Raw genomic sequence first — 18,104 nt, 5'->3', positions numbered from 1 at the left:
CACAAGCCTCAATGTTCTTGTCTCTAAATGACATTTTGTTTCAATTAAAAGAATTCCTGCCGACTAATTGTTATATGTTGTGCTTGCTTAGTTTTTCTAAGGCAATCAGTTTACTAAATTTTATTCAGTAAATAGAACTGCTCAGTTGACTCACACTAACTTAATTTACTTAAGTTACTTACACTTGGAAAAAGCAAGTTGAGCTTACTTGCCATTTTTATGTTGTAAGAATAATTTTTGTAATTTTGTAAGAAACATTTTAATTAAACTTAACAAGAAGATAAACAAAACTAAAACACCACAAAACTAATAGTAACATTTAACTGGTTTCTTACATTTTTTAAATCAACTGGTCAAATTTTTACAGTGGACCTCAATTTTGTTGATCTAGTTTTTTTTTGTTTGTTTGTTTTCTGTTTTTGTTGACCATCTGTCTGTTCATATACCTACAGTGTTAAGTTTTGTCTGGTCAGTGAGATAACAACCAAACCAATCAGAGGCTTTGTTATTATAACTTTAGAATTTGTCGTAATTACTGAAAAGTTACTGCTTCTTGAGGAGTCATAACTCTCTTGAGAGCAGGAAACTGATAAATTAATATTTTATGTTGAATTCATGTCGGACGCAGTTGTTTTTTGGAGCTCTGCATGGATGATGGAGATGTAACACAGGGTTTTTATTTCATTACTGAGAGTGGGCAGTATTGCCTGACTGCACTGCGATGTGACCTCTCTTTACTGCTTATTTAATTCTGTCCCGCCTGCTCATAAAATTATGTCAAGTGAAATTATGGAATCATGAGATCAAAGTGTGCAACACAGTGACTGACACAGAAAAAGTCACATTATTCACCCCATGATTGAATTTGAGTATTTGATATTAGGAGTTTTATGATTTGTCACTTTGCACTGTGTGTGTGTGTCTTCTATTTCTGCATGGGTGTTTATCCATGTGAGCATAATGTATGTCTATAAATGTATTAATGGACAGCATGAAAATCTCAAGAGAGAGCACAGACACACACATAAACACACAAATTGCCAATGTTTTATTCAGCTTTGATGAGACAGATACCCATGAGACAATGTGGAAAATTTCCCATGACAGTGTTGGAAATACTATAAACCACATTGATCTAAGCTCTTTTCTATAGCAATTACCTCAGTCATTTCCTGAGGGGGTTATATTAGTCCTTTGTTCTTTATACACTAATATGGTCAGTAGGTTTAATGTTAGATACATAAAAATTTAATAAGTTTAAGTATAAGATTCACCACTGGCTGATGCCCACCATATACTCAAGATTACAGAGTTTCAAAACAGAATTTATAGATTGCCACAAAGATACAACTGGACCAAAGGTGAGTCCTGCATAAAGGTAATTTCAGAGACAGTAAAAAAACAAGGCTCTGAATGACCGCTGGCATTTCTGTGCTCCACTTTGTCTCTTTTCACAAGAGACAAAGTCAATGAAACACATTATTCATGGAGAACTCACCTAATTTGCTGGTCGCATTACCTTCAAGAAACAGCTGTTATTGCTTTTGTGGTATGAGGGGTCAGCTATTGATCACTTCTGACACATCAAGAGAGGTGTGTTTCTATTGAAGGTAAAGCTACATCAGCTACTGACAGCACCAGCTCATGTCTTCAGTGAAATGTGACTAAACACACAGCGGTGGGGTCAGAATAACTTAAGGATTTGTGGCTTTGACTGTAGTAGTACTACCCAATTGTAAATCCATAATATTTGAGTGATGATAAATCATTAATCAGGACTTTAAAGCTGCACTAATTCATATTTTTACATAACAATGTATCAGATGACTATGTGTAATGTGAAAGGCATTGCTTGTAGTGGAAACCCCACATAGAATTATCACCAACTCTGCTTTAGTAAAGTTGTCTTGTATTAGTATCTATGACAATCTATAAGTCACATAACTGATTGATAGACTGTAGGAAACCAGAAACAATGTCAAGACACCACCCTGAATAAGGCAACATAACCACAAACTGTTTTTCTTGAATTAAGTGTGTTGGTGTGCTGGAGAAGAGTTGCACAGCGTGTGTTAATTTTAAAAGGGTAGAATTAAGGACCAAGTTAGTGGCTACCGGGTGAACATAGATTTTACATTTACATTTAGGAGGCTAAAGAACCAGATATTTCCCTCAGGATTTTGTAGAGAGAGGAGAGGTGGCCAGAAACATGACTCCATATGTTGCTCCATATCCTCTGGATATGAGGACTGAGGATGAGGACTAAGTGATGTGTTTTGTATGGAGCCCCAAAGTGTTCAATATTAGATTAAGAAAATAATTATGAAATAAATAATCACAGTAATAAATTGTGTATATAAATGAAACAATAATTTAGTAAATTATCAAAATACATTATCATAAAATATTATTTCGTCATTCTTCCTAATTTTTATTTCAAAATGTCCCTTTTCAGAAGTCTGTTTTTCATAATGGAATTTTTCCAATAATATTTTTGTTACTTGCAACTTTTAATTTCAAAACGTTACATTTTATTATGTCACTTTTTACTGTATTTCATCATGTCACTTATCATGACAGTGTTGTTTTCACCACCCTCTCACCTTTCAGCCAATCACTTGTCTTGCCCCCTGCCTAAACTCAACAACTGCCACCAGATTTAGCCAGTTAGCACCTGTCAAGGTAATTCTTAATCAACTTTATAGCTGCAGCTGTAAATAAACACAATACTAATGCAGTAAAAATGCAAAGCAGCTACATAGTAGGTTGTATCTGTCATTCCCCTATATAAAGTAGGCAGAAATCCTAGTTTTGTCAAACCATGGATGTATCACAGGTCAAACTGGAGAAGGTCTGGGAGGAGTAAACAAGTAAGCAGCAACCACCACGGATGACTGTCATAGACTGAGACACCTGTCAATCAAAAACAAGCAAAAACACTAGAAAACCATCAATTGTCTCCATAGTTTATTTCATTTCAAGATCTTCGTGGTAGATTGGAGTTTTTTTCGCACTGAGTTCTGTGCAGGTGGAATTTTTTTGGACCCAGACTCTAGTGGCCATTATAGGGACTGCATCTTAAAGCAACCTCACACTGGCTTCATCACTCAACTATGGTTGGTTTTGACTCATCAGTGTATTTTTGTGTGCTTGGCATACTCAACCCAACCCAATTGAACACCTGTGAAAGACTTTGGACTGATATGTTAGACAGCACTCTCCACCACCATCATCAAAACATCAAATAAGGGAATATCTTTTTGAAGAATGGTGTTCATCCCTCCAGTGGAGTTCAGAGACTGTAAAATCAATGCCAAGGCTGAGGAACACCAAGCATTCAGACCTGTACCAGTTTTCCCTTTAATTTGTCACCCATCTGTATGCTGCTAATAGATCATATGACCCAGCATTGATCACTGTTATATATCATACTCTGTATGTGCACTTTTTCTAGTGTAGATGGGACTGTGCAATGAATTGATGAATGTAATTTTTAATGTTTTTTTTTTATTGTCGTATTGTTGCAGTGATTTTATACTGTAGACACTGTGATGTCCGAGGCAAATTTCCCGCTGGGACAATAAAGTCTATCTTATCTTATTTGTAGGAGTGTTGGTAACTGTGATGTGAAGTTCTTTGACAGTCCTTTTCTATGAGGTGTTTACATTATTTTTCCCTGTACACCCTGACGTGGTGTACAGTATGAGTGATGATTTCCGGCTTGAGTGTTCATATTTAAAATAACAGCATTGAGATTAGTTGTCCATAAATGAGTACTTTGTAGGTTTGAATTTGACAGCCTGTTGAAACTGAGGACTGTTTTGTGCACATTCTGTATGCTTGTCTGTGCAACTGTGTACGCTCCCAGTACAGCACTTTTATTTTTTTCTGTTCAGTTATTATATGTGAGAAGATTTTACTGTCTATTTGTCTCCCATGGAGCTACAGACAGATAAAAAGCCTCACCAACTCCACCCACTCCACACACACACACACACACACACATACGCACTCAAACACACTCACACAGAAACACGTTCGCACATACAGATGTCTGATGGCCCTGGGCTCTACTCTGTAAATGACAAGTGCCATCCATAACAGACAGGCAGGGGCTGGTAAAGTGATTACATTCGTATCACACGGTGTCCTGGTAAACACAGCTGCCACCATGTCTGTCATGCTAGATATGAAGGCAAATTGCTCAGTCCATGTAAATTTATGGATTGTGTTTTAGGTTTGTCTTAACAGACGGCTGTCATTGCCCCGACAGATGGATGGACTATGTACACCTTTATTCCACATCACTTACTGAAGCAACTATGACTATCTGGACCAGAGGATGTCAGGGAAGTAAGATAAAAACTGATAAGATACCAGGAGAACACTTAACATCTATTGTGAGCATGGGGAGCACATTATAAACTCGTTATACTTCACTATCTCACAATTACATGCATTATAATTCATTATAAATCTGGCATGACTATAATGAGATTTTTATCTGATGTATAATGTCCTGAATATAATGAATGTTGTTTATTATTATACAGTATCCAGAAGTACAGGGTCAGAAGCAACTGGACTTCCTGGCACATTTCATTACTAAGAATCTTCATGAACCCAATACAATCTCAGAGAACTGACAAATTATTAGTGCCATGAAATGACGGCTACTATAAATTTGTCTCAGTTTTCTCTCCTTATGACAAAATATGGATGCTTTTAACTGGATGTCCATCATGATTTCACAATGGGCCTTTTTCACAGCAGACACAAAATACAGGTGTAATTAATAACAGCAATGATGGCCCAGTTCCATTTAGGTGTCCCATTAGCCATGCATATGAGCCAGCACCCACAATACCAGGGGCCTAGAACTTGCAGACGTAACTGGAATGCATCCATAATTAATGACATTAGGTACACCTGTGCTATTCCTGCTATTACAAGTCAAAATATCTGCTTCAAAAAAGGCCCATTGTCATTACCATTTAGACTCATTTAGACATCTGATCCATGGGCCATTCACACCTGATATCAATAAGTATTCTTTTTATTGCAATTCTGCCTGCAATGTGATCGTAGCTATATGAATAATATTGTATTGCTAGGCTCTCAAATGCCCAGCCAGTTTGAGAGAGGTGATGGGACACACCTGTCATTCAGGAAATATTGTTTATATGTTTATACTCTATATTCACAGCAAAATAATACAAACACCAAAGGAGGAGGGATGCTATTTGGCTGAGTGTATTAATGACAGTAAAGTGTCTAATTTGTGGACTGCTGTTGTTAGCCCGCTAGCCATTCCAACTCCTGCAATTCATGTTTACAATCCTACCAATGCTATCTCCTGTCCTGCCCGCTTTTTGCCACACCATCCCACAATGTGGGTGTTTTTGCAGCTGTGAGCAGCTCCTCTATTTCCTTTGTGCATTGCATTGTGGGACAATAGTGTACATCAAGAGCACACTCAAAAAACAAATGTTTTGTAGTATGCACACTGATTTTTGGAGTATACTTAATTATACCACTTTTCCAATACAAACACACTACCTAATTGAAACCTGTGTAGAATTACTATGTAGTGTGTAATTGGGACACAACTACCTTTTTCATGGCATGTGCATCATTTGGCTCAGTTCCATTAAATGTCATTTTCTGAAAAAAAAAAAGGTCTATACCCAACTTCAGACTGAGCAGAGGTCCAATCAACCAGAATAACTGAAAACACCTGTGTGGGTGTGTTAGTTGAACAGAATGAAAGGAGGTTGAGTGGGTAAAATAAATCATGACATCCACAAGGACACAACTGTAAAATGTTGAACACAGCAGTGACTATTGTGTCTTTTGAGATTCCATTTGGATATCAAACTGAGGCAAAACACTGCTAAGGTACAATTCTTTTTACAGCTGTGAGTAACATTTATGAAACTATGAATGCAATAAATGACTTTGAGGAAATCATCGTTAAGGCAGAAGTTTGTAAGTTTTCATATTATAAATAATGCTGCTTTTATTAACAAACTATACGTCTGGCTTCTTCCTGTCTCATTTTGTTTAATTTAGCATTTTTACACACTTCCTGTTCCCTTGATTAATGTTATTTTGAGTATTCTTCAAGATTCAATTACTACATCCTGTTATGATAGTTAGTGTAATATTTTATTATGACAGTGTGTGAAAATGGAGACACAGGCGTCAGAGGACAAGAATAATTAGTGAGAGGCTGTCACAACAGGATACGTCGAATGACAACATTATTTGCTTCCTTCCGTCAGTAACTCATCATCTAATTAAAGGTGGCACCCTATCTTTCACATTACATCTCGTATCTGACCTTCAAGCTTCTGTGTCAGTTTACCCCGTCTCCCACTCACCCCACGATTGTTTTCATCACCATCATTTCCTGAAATGCTCCAGGGTTTACATTGCATGTATTGTGGGAGATTTAAATAGAACATTCTTGGGAGGACATCTGTGCCTTTTGGGTAATCACATCAATAAGGTGCTGTACAGTATGGACAGTAGTAGATAAGCTGGACAGGAGCTCGAATGCCAGGGGTTTGGTGTATAAAAGTGATACTTTCTCCTAATGTTATTTGTAAATTATGGATAAGAATCAATTATATTCTAAAAAATAAAAATAACATTGAACTACAGGAGACGCTCTGGATCATCTGGTCCGAAGAAAGCTAAAAACATTTCCCTCCTGCTGTTCGCCTGATCTGACACATGCATCCACACCTGTTGTTCATTTGTCTTTAGTATCAGTGTAGCACCCACTAGCATATACACTAACTATTATTCTCTTTAATGTCTTTTGATCTCTGCCTGCCTCTCTCAGCTCAGGGTATTTGTTTGCTTTACCTGACTTTTAGGTCTACTAATAGGCCTTTTTTATGGCAGACATTTTGACATGCCACTGTAGGAAAAGCACAGGTGTAAATAATGAAATTAATGCTGTCTGAATTTCCTTTAATATCTTTGGTTTCAGGGTATCGTGCATGGCTTACTGGGTTACTTGAAAAGTATAAGCTGGTGCCTGCAGTCCCTCTTCTATGCATTTTGTCTGTGTTTGGTATATGCATGATTTCTGAGACAGTTTCTCCATTTAATACATAATGTTGCAGTATTTTGCCTGATGGCACAAATGATTTGGCGTGTTTGGTACTCAGAAAAAAATCTAGCTCTTCTTCCATTTTGTTTTATCAGATTGTCATTTGTTGATGCAGTGTCACCAATCATTGTCTTGTATTGTTAATGATCTTGTATTGTTATTTAATACCATGTGGTGAAACATCATGGATAACTAACTAACTAACTCTGCTGTATTGTATCAGTGTTACCGTAATAAAGTTGATTCAGGATACTCTTCAATGAAGTATTTACTTTATTTTTTGCCATCTGTTTATTGTACATTTGGACAGATCTTTAATTCCTAATATTTGACAATAAATAAAAAATATTAATTAATTAATAAACATACTAATACAGTACTACTATAGTACATTTTACTCTATTATACTAAGTTATGTTCTTGCTCAAGGATAAAAATCAGTGTAAGCACAATGTGTAATTTTTTTTATCCGGCACACATTTTATTGAAATGTCTCCATTCACTGCTTGAAAACAGTTAATTAGATTCACTCCATGGCCTCTGCTGCATCAGTGCAGAAGGGCAATTTGCCTTGACCGCCTACTCCAGTATGAAGGACTGCAGACCATTTTCTCACAATTGTGGCTTTTTTTCTCGAGCTGCTGCCATGCCAACACAACTGAGCCACCCAGCTGCTGTCGGCTCAGCCCTAAAACTACTGAGACATTACTAAGATGCCTTGTGAGAGCAACATATTGGGTGAGCAACATAATGGACTCTAAAGTGACTCTAAAGTGACATACTGTCACTTTAGAGCCCATAATGACGAGCATACTGTAGATAGGCTCAAGGTTTACTTTCATTCACCTAAATTAATCTTCTATGACATGGTCCCTTTATAACCAGAGAGTACCGGAAGGAATGCAGCTATTTTGTGTGGCCCTGAGTGCAAGTTTGGTGCAAGTTATTGTGTGGATGGTTGAGAATTGACTTAATTTCCCTGAAGAGGACAAGATATTAGCCACCCTATTTGCCTTCCTCAGATGCTTGTCCTGCATCTTGAGGCTCCAGGAGAAATTGTACAGTCAAGAGAGCGTTGACAAATGTTTGTCACAGCAGGGTGTTGCCTCTTTTTTGGGAGTGGTTAGGAAATTGAAAAGCAGAGATGAATGGAACTGAGATAGAATCAAGAGTCATGGTGTTGAAGGACGCACAAACATTGATAATGACATCCAGCTTTTGAAAAAAAGACAAGCTGAACTGAAAGGAACAATATCTACAGTTGGTCTCAACACAATTTTGTGGCTAGTTAAGGAAATTAGATTATAGACTTGTTTGTTCCACTGTGTCTTCTCTTTCCTCCTAGATTGTCTGCAGAGCCTGGCCTAATTATCTCCTCACCGATGCACTTGAACCTGCAAACTCATATTTGTGAAGACAGACATGAGAGCACATGCCTGGATTAACCTTAGCTGTAACACTGAGAAAGATGTTTTCATGCTGATGATGTCCTGTTCCATCTCAGTATGCATCTGATATGGTACCATCTGTGTTTTTTGGGCTTTTTGTTTTTTGTTTTTAATTTGCATAGTGATGACATGCTTGAGCTTGTTCACTCTGTAGTTAAAATGCAGCACAGGATGTATCAGCACTTTCAGTCAGTGACATCTATTTATTCAGAAGATACTCATTTAATAAATGCCGATCATGATTTTTTCCCCCTAATTTGTAAAAGCTTTTTAAAACTTTTTCTACTTTTGTTCATTTTGTCTGGAGAGTACAATTCACCTCTTACATTTACACACAAACCCTTCTGTCTTTTTCTGAATTCAGATTATAAATCCTGTAGCTAATCAATTTTTTTTGGGGACAAGGTTTTGTATTTACCATTTTCAGCCAGTGTCAATCTCTACACCTACAATACTCTGTACAAGACTTCATTTAAATGCTTTATATTCAGACATATGACGTTTTATATTAAATATTCTATAGCATTTATGTGTGGTAAATATGAAGAGATCCTTATCTCTTGCTTTTCAATTTCTACAGTTTGCTTGCAATTCTAATGCAAAGCAGGCACGGAACCGATGGCTCATTGCAGAGGGGCCAAGGACCTGTAGTGGGCCCTTATACACCCTATAGGCTGTATGGAGATACAAGACAGATCAACAAGGAAACTTAGAGATGGAAGGAGGGCGGAACAGAAAGAAATGGGGATTACAATGAGGTGTGCTATTTCAGCACCATGGACAGTGCCATGGATTTATCATTAAAGAGGTGCTGCACACTTAAACATGTTTTTTGAGCTGTAAGCTAAAGTACTAGAGTACTTTATGATGATGAAACGCATCAATGCTGGTGTTAATATTGACATTGACACCAAATTTATAAAAATCGGTTTGAAAATGATTCAATATGTCATCTGCTGTTTTATATCAGCCCTGAAAAGGCAGGGCCAGTGCTGACATAGAATCGACCATTTGGGACTTCTCTATGTCATGAAATTTATATAAAAAAACAAGAGTGTTAATGCCCACCTACCCCAGCCCTGCTCTTGAGTGTGAGTCTGTCTGAAACCGCACAGCGCACCCACACTCATTGTCAAATACATGCTGATGTAGACACATCATTCACAGGAGTTTATGTTGTGTTTTGCTAGCCTTGCTAACCTTGTGCCTTTATTACATTTTCTACTAAGAAGTATATTCCTACCTACTTGGTATTTTCAATTTTGGCGCAATGGTTAGGACTTGTGCTTTTGATGGCTGTAGAAGCACCACCAGACTGCATTCTTTCCCTTCAGACCCTCATGCGACTCAGCAATGGTTGCAGATTGCAAGGCGGTCCCTCAATAGCAACACCACTGCTATGTACATTTACAATCTGCATTTTTCTGAAGATTGCTCTTCCAATCACATGGAGGCTGAGTTGGGATTTGTGTCAACCTGCCATCTTCACCTCACTCCCTCTGCAGCTCCCAACCCTGCAAACTTGTGTGTGTGACCTGAATGTAAGTTATATGAGCTGACACTAATGCCACAGTAAGCTATCTGAAATCTGTAAGATTAGCTTAAGTTATTGTCCTGCTAACTATACAAAATTTGTGTACCGAGAAAAGCACATACTGTAATAATTTGCAATGGTTCCTGCCAACAACAGTAAGTTATTGTTCAGAATTCTGTTCATCTTATTATGTTAAAGGTGCAGTGTGTAGGATTTAGTGGCATCTAGCGGTGAGGTTGCAGATTGCAACCAACTCTCCCTCCCCTTCCCCTTCCAAGTGTGTAGGAGAACCTAGAGTGGCTGCGAAACTCACAAAAAACCTGTCCTTTAATTTTGTCATTATTTTACCCTCCAATTAACATTATGCAAGTAAACACTGATTTGACATTGGCTTTTATACACATGCAAAATGCCATTACTGCCATTTCATAAATGGTCTAATAACGACATACTCTTGTTTCCAGACCCATGTTTTTAGCAAGGTTTCATGTCTGACTGATTGTGAGAGTGACCCTGGAATGAAAGAAACTGCATGTCAAACATGTCCAGTGGGTCTGCAACATGACACTGTACAAGTGAAACCCTCCAGGAGAAGTAAGGATGAGTGTCTACCTTGCTGTTTCCATTACATTTATTGGTGGGATTTTCTCTGTTGCGAATTAGCAAGTGGTATATGTGTCACTGTACTGTCCATTTCTATTAATTTCCCTAATAATGCTGAACATTCGTGTGAATAAAGAGATGTGTAACATTATAGCTTTAGTTACATGTTAGTTGAATCCAATTCTGTACTGGTGCAAATTGTGCTGACACCTGATGTGTATAATTGAGTTACTGTGTGCACCTGTGTTGCCTATTGAAATTCCTCAACAATTATTGTATTTGACACATACATTGTGTTATTATAATGTATGTGTTGTGTATCTAAAAGCCATTCAGGCCAGAAGTCAAAACAAAAGTGGTGCATGTGACACTAGTTCTATGGATGCTGCTTCATGCATCCTCTGGCATCATCAATCAGTAAAAAAGCCCAGGTGTGAAGTGTGTCAAATCATTCAAGCTTCTGTCCTGAGGTTACTGAAACTACCATTGATGGTGAAAGATATTCCTGTTTTATTGCATTATAGATATCAACCAAATGTAGTAATGTATGGCTTTGTCATATTTAAATTTAATATTAATGGCAAATCTATTGCATCAGATTAGTTTGATTTAATGTACACAATTGTTTCATCTTTTTTTTCTTATCATTCACAGGACATCAGTTGAGACTAAGTCTCATGAGATGAAGAAGTTTATCATGTATGAAGACAACTTAATGCAACTTTTTCAGCATTGTCCTATATGCACCAGAAGTTGCGTTGTCAGCACAAGAACTGTTGGCTCCCTGCTGCATGTTGACCAGAGCTGCCCCCACAGTGAATATTCATTGCAGTGGGATAGCCAGCCCTCCGTGAATAGGATCCCAGCGGGAAACCTTCAGTTTGCTGCAGCTGTGATGTTCACAGGATCCTTTTTTCTGAAGGTCTCACAGGTGAGTAATGGGTATGGATAGAAAAGATTATTTTATTGACAGCCTCATAATTTACTTCAGAATTTAAATTCTTCTCAGTTCATCAGACTTAAAAATGATGGCTTAGCAAATGCAGAAGTGTCTAAGGAATGAAATGAGACAATCCCATGCTTCAAAACTGATCAGGCTACTAACCAAAAAAAAAGCACTTTTACTTGAAAGTGTACTGTAATCCTTCTAAACGATAATGCATGGTACATTGCTCACATCATATAAGGTATAAAAGGTGAGGAATTGTCATGAAGTTGGCCCTTGGAAGCAGAGCGTGATAAACCATTTGCACTGGTCATCATCCCCAGGAGAGGAGACTGTGGCCAAATGGAAATTTGTGGCAAAACATATTCAGGATGTCCATACACACGACTCTGAAAAATTTTCCCACTGCATGCACCAGCCTCTTGTCGGTGACCAAGCCAGGCAATGGCTACAGCCAAGTATGTTTATATAAAAAGTTCATTTTATCTTTGTTTACAATATTAAATAACCTATAGATTCTGTTAAAAAAAAAAAGATTATTAAAAAAAATAATTAAAATCATGGAGTGTTGGGGTTTGCCATTGTAATTTCTATTTGACATTATGAGGCATAAGGAAATCTTCTTGTTTATTGATACTGAGGAATATACAGGTCATGGGGTTCATGGTCATAGCACCGACAACTTTTTATGTCAGCAGGTACACTCACATGTAAGAAGCTGGATCTATTACTCCTGGCTTCAAGGTTGGTTTAAGACATGGAGAAAATTAGCTGCACATACCAGTCCATTGAAGCATTCCACAGCTTCATCCTAAAGTTTGCCCCGAAAAATGTGGCCTTCGCCTTCTTGGGGATGTTGGGCAGGTATGAATGTAGGATTTATATAAAAGTCATGATTCTTAGAGATATTTTTGACTTGAAGTCATTAATAAATGTGAGTATAGCATGTAAGACTCTTGTTTTTCATGTCAGACTCCAGTTGTCAGGGATGCAGTACAGTGAGAACAGCAAACGACTGCATGCATGCACGTGAGATGGAAAGTTGAGGAATGCCATCTTGTATCCCAAGTACAAACATGGAGATTACACTGTGCGTCCTCTCAGCATCCACCCATAAAATTCATGCAGCACTGATATTTATCAAAAAAATAACTCACCATAGGTGGGACTACATTTCTCAATATTTTGATATGTCCATGTTTTGATATAAAACTACTGTAGATTATGTTGACACCCTCACTGATCTGTTATTTGATCAGATATTGGAAGAGCCTGATCGAAAGGAACTGCTGAAGCAGACAACAGTGCCAGAGGACCTGTGTGCCCAGTTTATCAGACTGGACAAAAAGGAAGCCATAGAAAGACATCAGTCACGCTTCAGGCTTTCAAATTGACCCTAACTGAGATACTTCACTGTATTCTGCTTTCTCCACTTATCAGTTAAAAAGGTTGCTATTGCAATTATAATCTCATATGGTTTAGTTTAGTATGTTGTTATGTCAGCACCCATGATTCATAAATAATCACAGCACAGAAAGCTCAAATTAGCATCCTTCAACACTTAAGTAACTCCTATAAGAGTGGTTTTGGATTAGCCTTATTTAGAATACATTCTTTTTGCCCATTGTTATGCTCTCCCCGCTTCTTGTGTTCTTCTCCCTCTCTTCTCTTCTCTCTCTCTCAGGTGCCCCTGATTGGGTGATTAGTGGGTGGCCCTGTCTCATATTTCAGGGAGGTTGGAGGAGAAGGATTTCTCTCTCTGAATAATGAAGCAGCCTTCTTATCATCTTAGTGTTTTATTTGTTTTGCTCCTTATTTTTGTGTTTATCTCTTTTGAGGATGGAGGTCTGGTAGTCCAGTTTTCACAGCTTTATTTCTTAGTTTAGTTATACACTCTTTTGATAGTTTAGGTAGGGAAACTCTGGGTCCAATGGCCCATTGTGTGGTTCACCCAGACTTTCCCCATCTTTTTGTTCTGTTTGACCAGGCCTCCAGACCATCATTGTTTTGGTCACAAAGTTGAGCCAAATGTTTCTTTTGTTGCGGCCGTGACACCATAGTTTTGTTTCCTCTCCAATGTGAGAGGTTTAGAAGTGAGTTTTGTTTTATGTGTGCTTTGATTTTTCACTGCTAAGCAGAGGTTTCAGCCCCCCCTAGTGATGGTTCCCTCTTCAGTAACATGGCCCAGCCTTCCAGTTTCCTTTTCTGTAAGCAGCAAAATGTCAGTGGCTTGTAATTACCTTTTAATATCCTCCAAACACACTCTCCAACATTGAGAATTTTAATGTATAAGCCTATACTTGTCTGTTTAATATTAATCCAAAATATATCTACTTTTTTCCTCTTCTGTTGCTACTGGTTATTATTTACTGTCCACATAAACAGGACTGAATCATTGACAGAAAAACCTAGACTTAACTGATCCTCCTCGTGTTCTGTTGCTGCTGAAGCTAAGTGTTTTTTTTATGTCAAAAATGTTTATTTTTGATATTTTCATGATTTCTCACAAATGTTTTTACTCTATAGTCAGAAACATTACACTAATGCAGTTTTATTGCTTCTCTGTTCTTTAGAAGACAGCAACCATAACAGTGACAATGGTGAAGCAGGCCAACGCTGACTACCCGAGTGATGATGACAGAGGAATCAGCATTCCAACGCAAAGCTTGAGGTAACACTTCATCTTGTTGCCATTTGCTACAACATACTCAGAAATTCTTTCAAGACACAGGATTCAAGAACTTGTTGCCATTTCTTGTCTTTCACACACCAGAAACCGGGTGAAGAATCCCAACTACAGTGATGACGCCAGTGAAGACAGGAGCAATTCCAGTGAAGGACAAGAGGATCATCAGTGAGGAACCTAGTGACACCAGTATCTCTTAAGAGGATTCTGAAGATACAGTATCCCAACACAAGACACTAAGGTCACGTTAACCAATAGTCTCTGTCCTCAGGGAACTCTTCTGTAATCCAGGTAACTGCACAGAAGGGTATAACCACCTGGACATGGTGACCCAGGTATCCCCAGCACCAACGGCGAGCCAGTTGTCTGTAACAACTGAAGGAGAGGTATTGGTATATATGGCATATATCTGACAAAAGGTGACAGATAATTCCTGAGGTTAATACAAAACATCCTGTTCATTCTTTATTCCTGCAACTGACCTGTTCAAGACTGGGGCTTGCATTTTCCCAAAGAGCTGCAGATGTGTCATAGACAGCTTGCAGCACATGAGGATTAAGAGCCACTGCCGCCCACCCCTCCCAGGAGAAATGATTTAGTTATAATATATTACCTGGTGTGAATAATTGACAGGCCCCCATGTATGTAGGAAGCTCAAGATGTTGGTGTTGTCATTCTCATTATAGGTATGTAGATATGATTCAGCAACTTAGAAAATATATGGTTGAGCTTACGTATGAACATTACTGTTGTTGTAGGGTAGGTAAGTAAACTAGCTACCTACTGAAAAGAGATGGTTTTAATCAAATGGCTTTAAGCAAAAAACATCAAGAGCGCAGGTCAGGGCAAACGGAATCCCGTCAGATAGCTTTGAATTAACATGGAGAACAAGACAAGGGGACCCACTCTCGCCTTTAATTTTTGCGATCTGTATTGAACCTCTGGCAACATATATCAGAGCGACCAGTGAAACTGAAGGTGTGAGAATTGCAGAGGAATATCATAAAAATGGCTTTATATGCAGATTATGTGGTCCAAACTCAAAAAAAATCATTACTAGCACTCAAGCAAATTATTAATAACTACGGTTCAGTATCAGGGTACAAGCTAAACATGCGGAAGTGTGAGGCAATGGTTTTAGGTGCCCCTGTCTGCAGAGGACTGAAAAAGGAATATTTATTGAGATAGGACAAAGATAGAGTTAAATATCTGGGAACTGCGTTACCAAAGAATATCAAGTTATTATACCAATTGAACTATAACTTTTTGGAAACCCAAAGGAGGAAAGATTTGACTTGGCCGAGAACTGTTTCCCTATCACTAGGTGGAAGAGTAGATGCAATCAGAATGAATGTACTCCCCTGTTTTTTGTTTCTATTTCAGACAATACCCTTGTATATAAGTGTAAGTGCTTTCAAAAACTGGGACAAAATGATAAGCAACTTTGTATGGGACAAAACCAAGAACCAAGAGTTACAATGAAGACACTTAAAATGGCTTAAGAGAAAGGGGGACTTGCTCTCCCCAGTCTAAAGCACTATTGTTATGCAGCCCAAATGCAACCAATACATACCTGGTTAAATGATAACTCTGAAGCAAGGTGGAGGTCAATAGGTCATGTGTCGTGTTTTAATAAAAACAATACATTTCTGTAAAAAGAGTCAATGAAGGGCACAAGTAGCTTACAGTACTCTATTTAGAAATACTTTGGAGACTTGGGGTAGCATGAAGAAAAACTGGGAATTGAGGGATGACCTAATTGTACTGACAGAGATAAAGGAAGATCCTGACTTTACCCCTAACACACAATATACAGCTTTTAATACATGGGCACAAAATGGATCGACTATATTTGGACATTGTCTAAATGAAAACGGAACAATGTCATTCGAATCCTTAAGGCAACATTACCATTTACCACATTCCCACTTCCTCTGATATTTACGAGTGAGAAGTTATATCCAAAATAGTAAAATAGGAAGGAAGACCAGCAGTGATCTTCACCCACTTGTGCAATTTTTGGTAAAGAACTATGGCAATGTCAGAGTGTCACATCAAATCTCAGCAGTTTACATTATTTTAGAAAATAGCCAAAAGCAACAAGACACAAGAGCAAAACTAAAATGGGAAGAAGAACTTAACACACGCATATCTGAGGACACTTGGAGAGAGTAAGCACGGAAAATACAGTCACTTACTTTTTAACACCAGCACAACAAGCTAAACACAATTGTAAAATATTACCAAACTGCTGGAGGGATTGTGGTGAATCTTATTCCAACTTCAGTCATATCTTTTGGTTTTAACCATTATTAGAAGTGTTTTGGAACAATATACAGAAAGAAATCAATACTATCTTAAATAGTGTTATTCATTTGAACACAGACTGTGCTGTTAGGCGAAACAGTAGACAAAATACGAAATGAAAATGATAAATATGTTAAGGATACTGCATATAACAGTACTGAAACAGATAACAAGAAACTGGCTCCAAAAAACATGTCCTCTGATTGACAAATGGAGAGACACAGTTCAACAATTATATCAGATGGAATATTTAACGTATAAAATCAGGAAGCTATTTAAAAAAAGATGGTCCAAGTGGTCAAGTTACTATAATATGGTAAACAGTGAATTGAAGCTACTGGATTGTGGCTTAAACATTTTAGGGCTGTTAGTCACCTAGGGGAGCACCACATGTACCTTACTTTGAGTAAGGACTTATATTTTTTTTTCTCTTTCGTTTTGTTTTGTTTTTGTCTTTATCTTTGTCTCAGCTTTCTGTAGCTGTTTGTTTTATTTTGGATTTTTTTTTCGTCTTCCTCCTTTAAGAAGGTGGGAAATTTTGATAGGAGAATAAACTGGATTTATGGAATATGAAGTAGGATCAAAGATGTTTATCTATGAATTGAGAATCACTATAACATTGTATAATTTAAATCTGTACTGTAAATTTTGTCATTATCCATTTATTTATTGTCTTTTTATTGTATAATTTACTGTATGATGTATCACTGGGTGACACACCTACCTACATTATTTATGTATGTCATAAAAAAATGTTGTCATCACTATATAGGCTATATAACATGGGTAAGATGTATGACATGCCATGATGACAATAAAATAAAAAAAGTATTAAAAAAATGAAAAGAGATAGTAACCCTAAAATAAAAACGATCATAATCAGACTGGGGAAAGTGTGTTTATAGACAAACTTTGTATCTTTACAGTATCTTTTACATCCAGAGCATGACGTGCTTGGTCTTATTCCAATAGCAAAGCGTTGCCTTTGGCACCTCCCTACAACACACATTCTTTAAGGGAGACAGTCTACTGAAGTGCCTGCAAGAATACCTGTTGGGTCATAAAGGCCATTTTTTGTTAGGGATGGATGCAGTGTTTTGTTGTAATTACATAGCTTCACAACTTATTTGAAAGTTTGCTAACATTAGCCTGATACCTAACGTCGTATTACCACTCAAGAGACTGCCCACATCCTCTCTTGCACTTGCATTGCCTCGGCTCTGAGAGCTCCAGCTTCAGGCATTACTGGGGCTGGAGCCAACGGCTCAAATTAAAATGGCTTGGGGACCACCATGGTCCTCCACCACACTAATGTCCTCCTCAGGGGATGCTTGGGGGGGAATCCTCGACCTCAGAACTGGGGGTGAAGTTGCACTTTAAACGGTGACTTACTGATATTTAAGCGGCACAAATGCTGATAAGCTATTTCAGAACCATGGTCGCCGCCATGGATTTTA

At 37.8% G+C, this 18,104-nt stretch overlaps 1 long non-coding RNA gene across 1 annotated transcript; it reads left to right on the top strand.

Annotated features, from left to right (window-relative positions):
- The first annotated feature begins 9,866 nt into the window (after window positions 1-9,866).
- Window positions 9,867-11,446, top strand: LOC121895101. The gene is made up of 3 exons (XR_006095677.1): window positions 9,867-10,112; window positions 10,570-10,699; window positions 11,363-11,446. It is a non-coding gene; the product is annotated as an uncharacterized LOC121895101 (long non-coding RNA).
- Window positions 11,447-18,104: the final 6,658 nt, after the last annotated feature.

Source organism: Thunnus maccoyii, chromosome 4, assembly GCF_910596095.1.
Source record: "Thunnus maccoyii chromosome 4, fThuMac1.1, whole genome shotgun sequence".
NCBI classification, from domain to species: domain Eukaryota; kingdom Metazoa; phylum Chordata; class Actinopteri; order Scombriformes; family Scombridae; genus Thunnus; species Thunnus maccoyii.
This window is presented reverse-complemented; position numbering and strand designations above follow the sequence as displayed.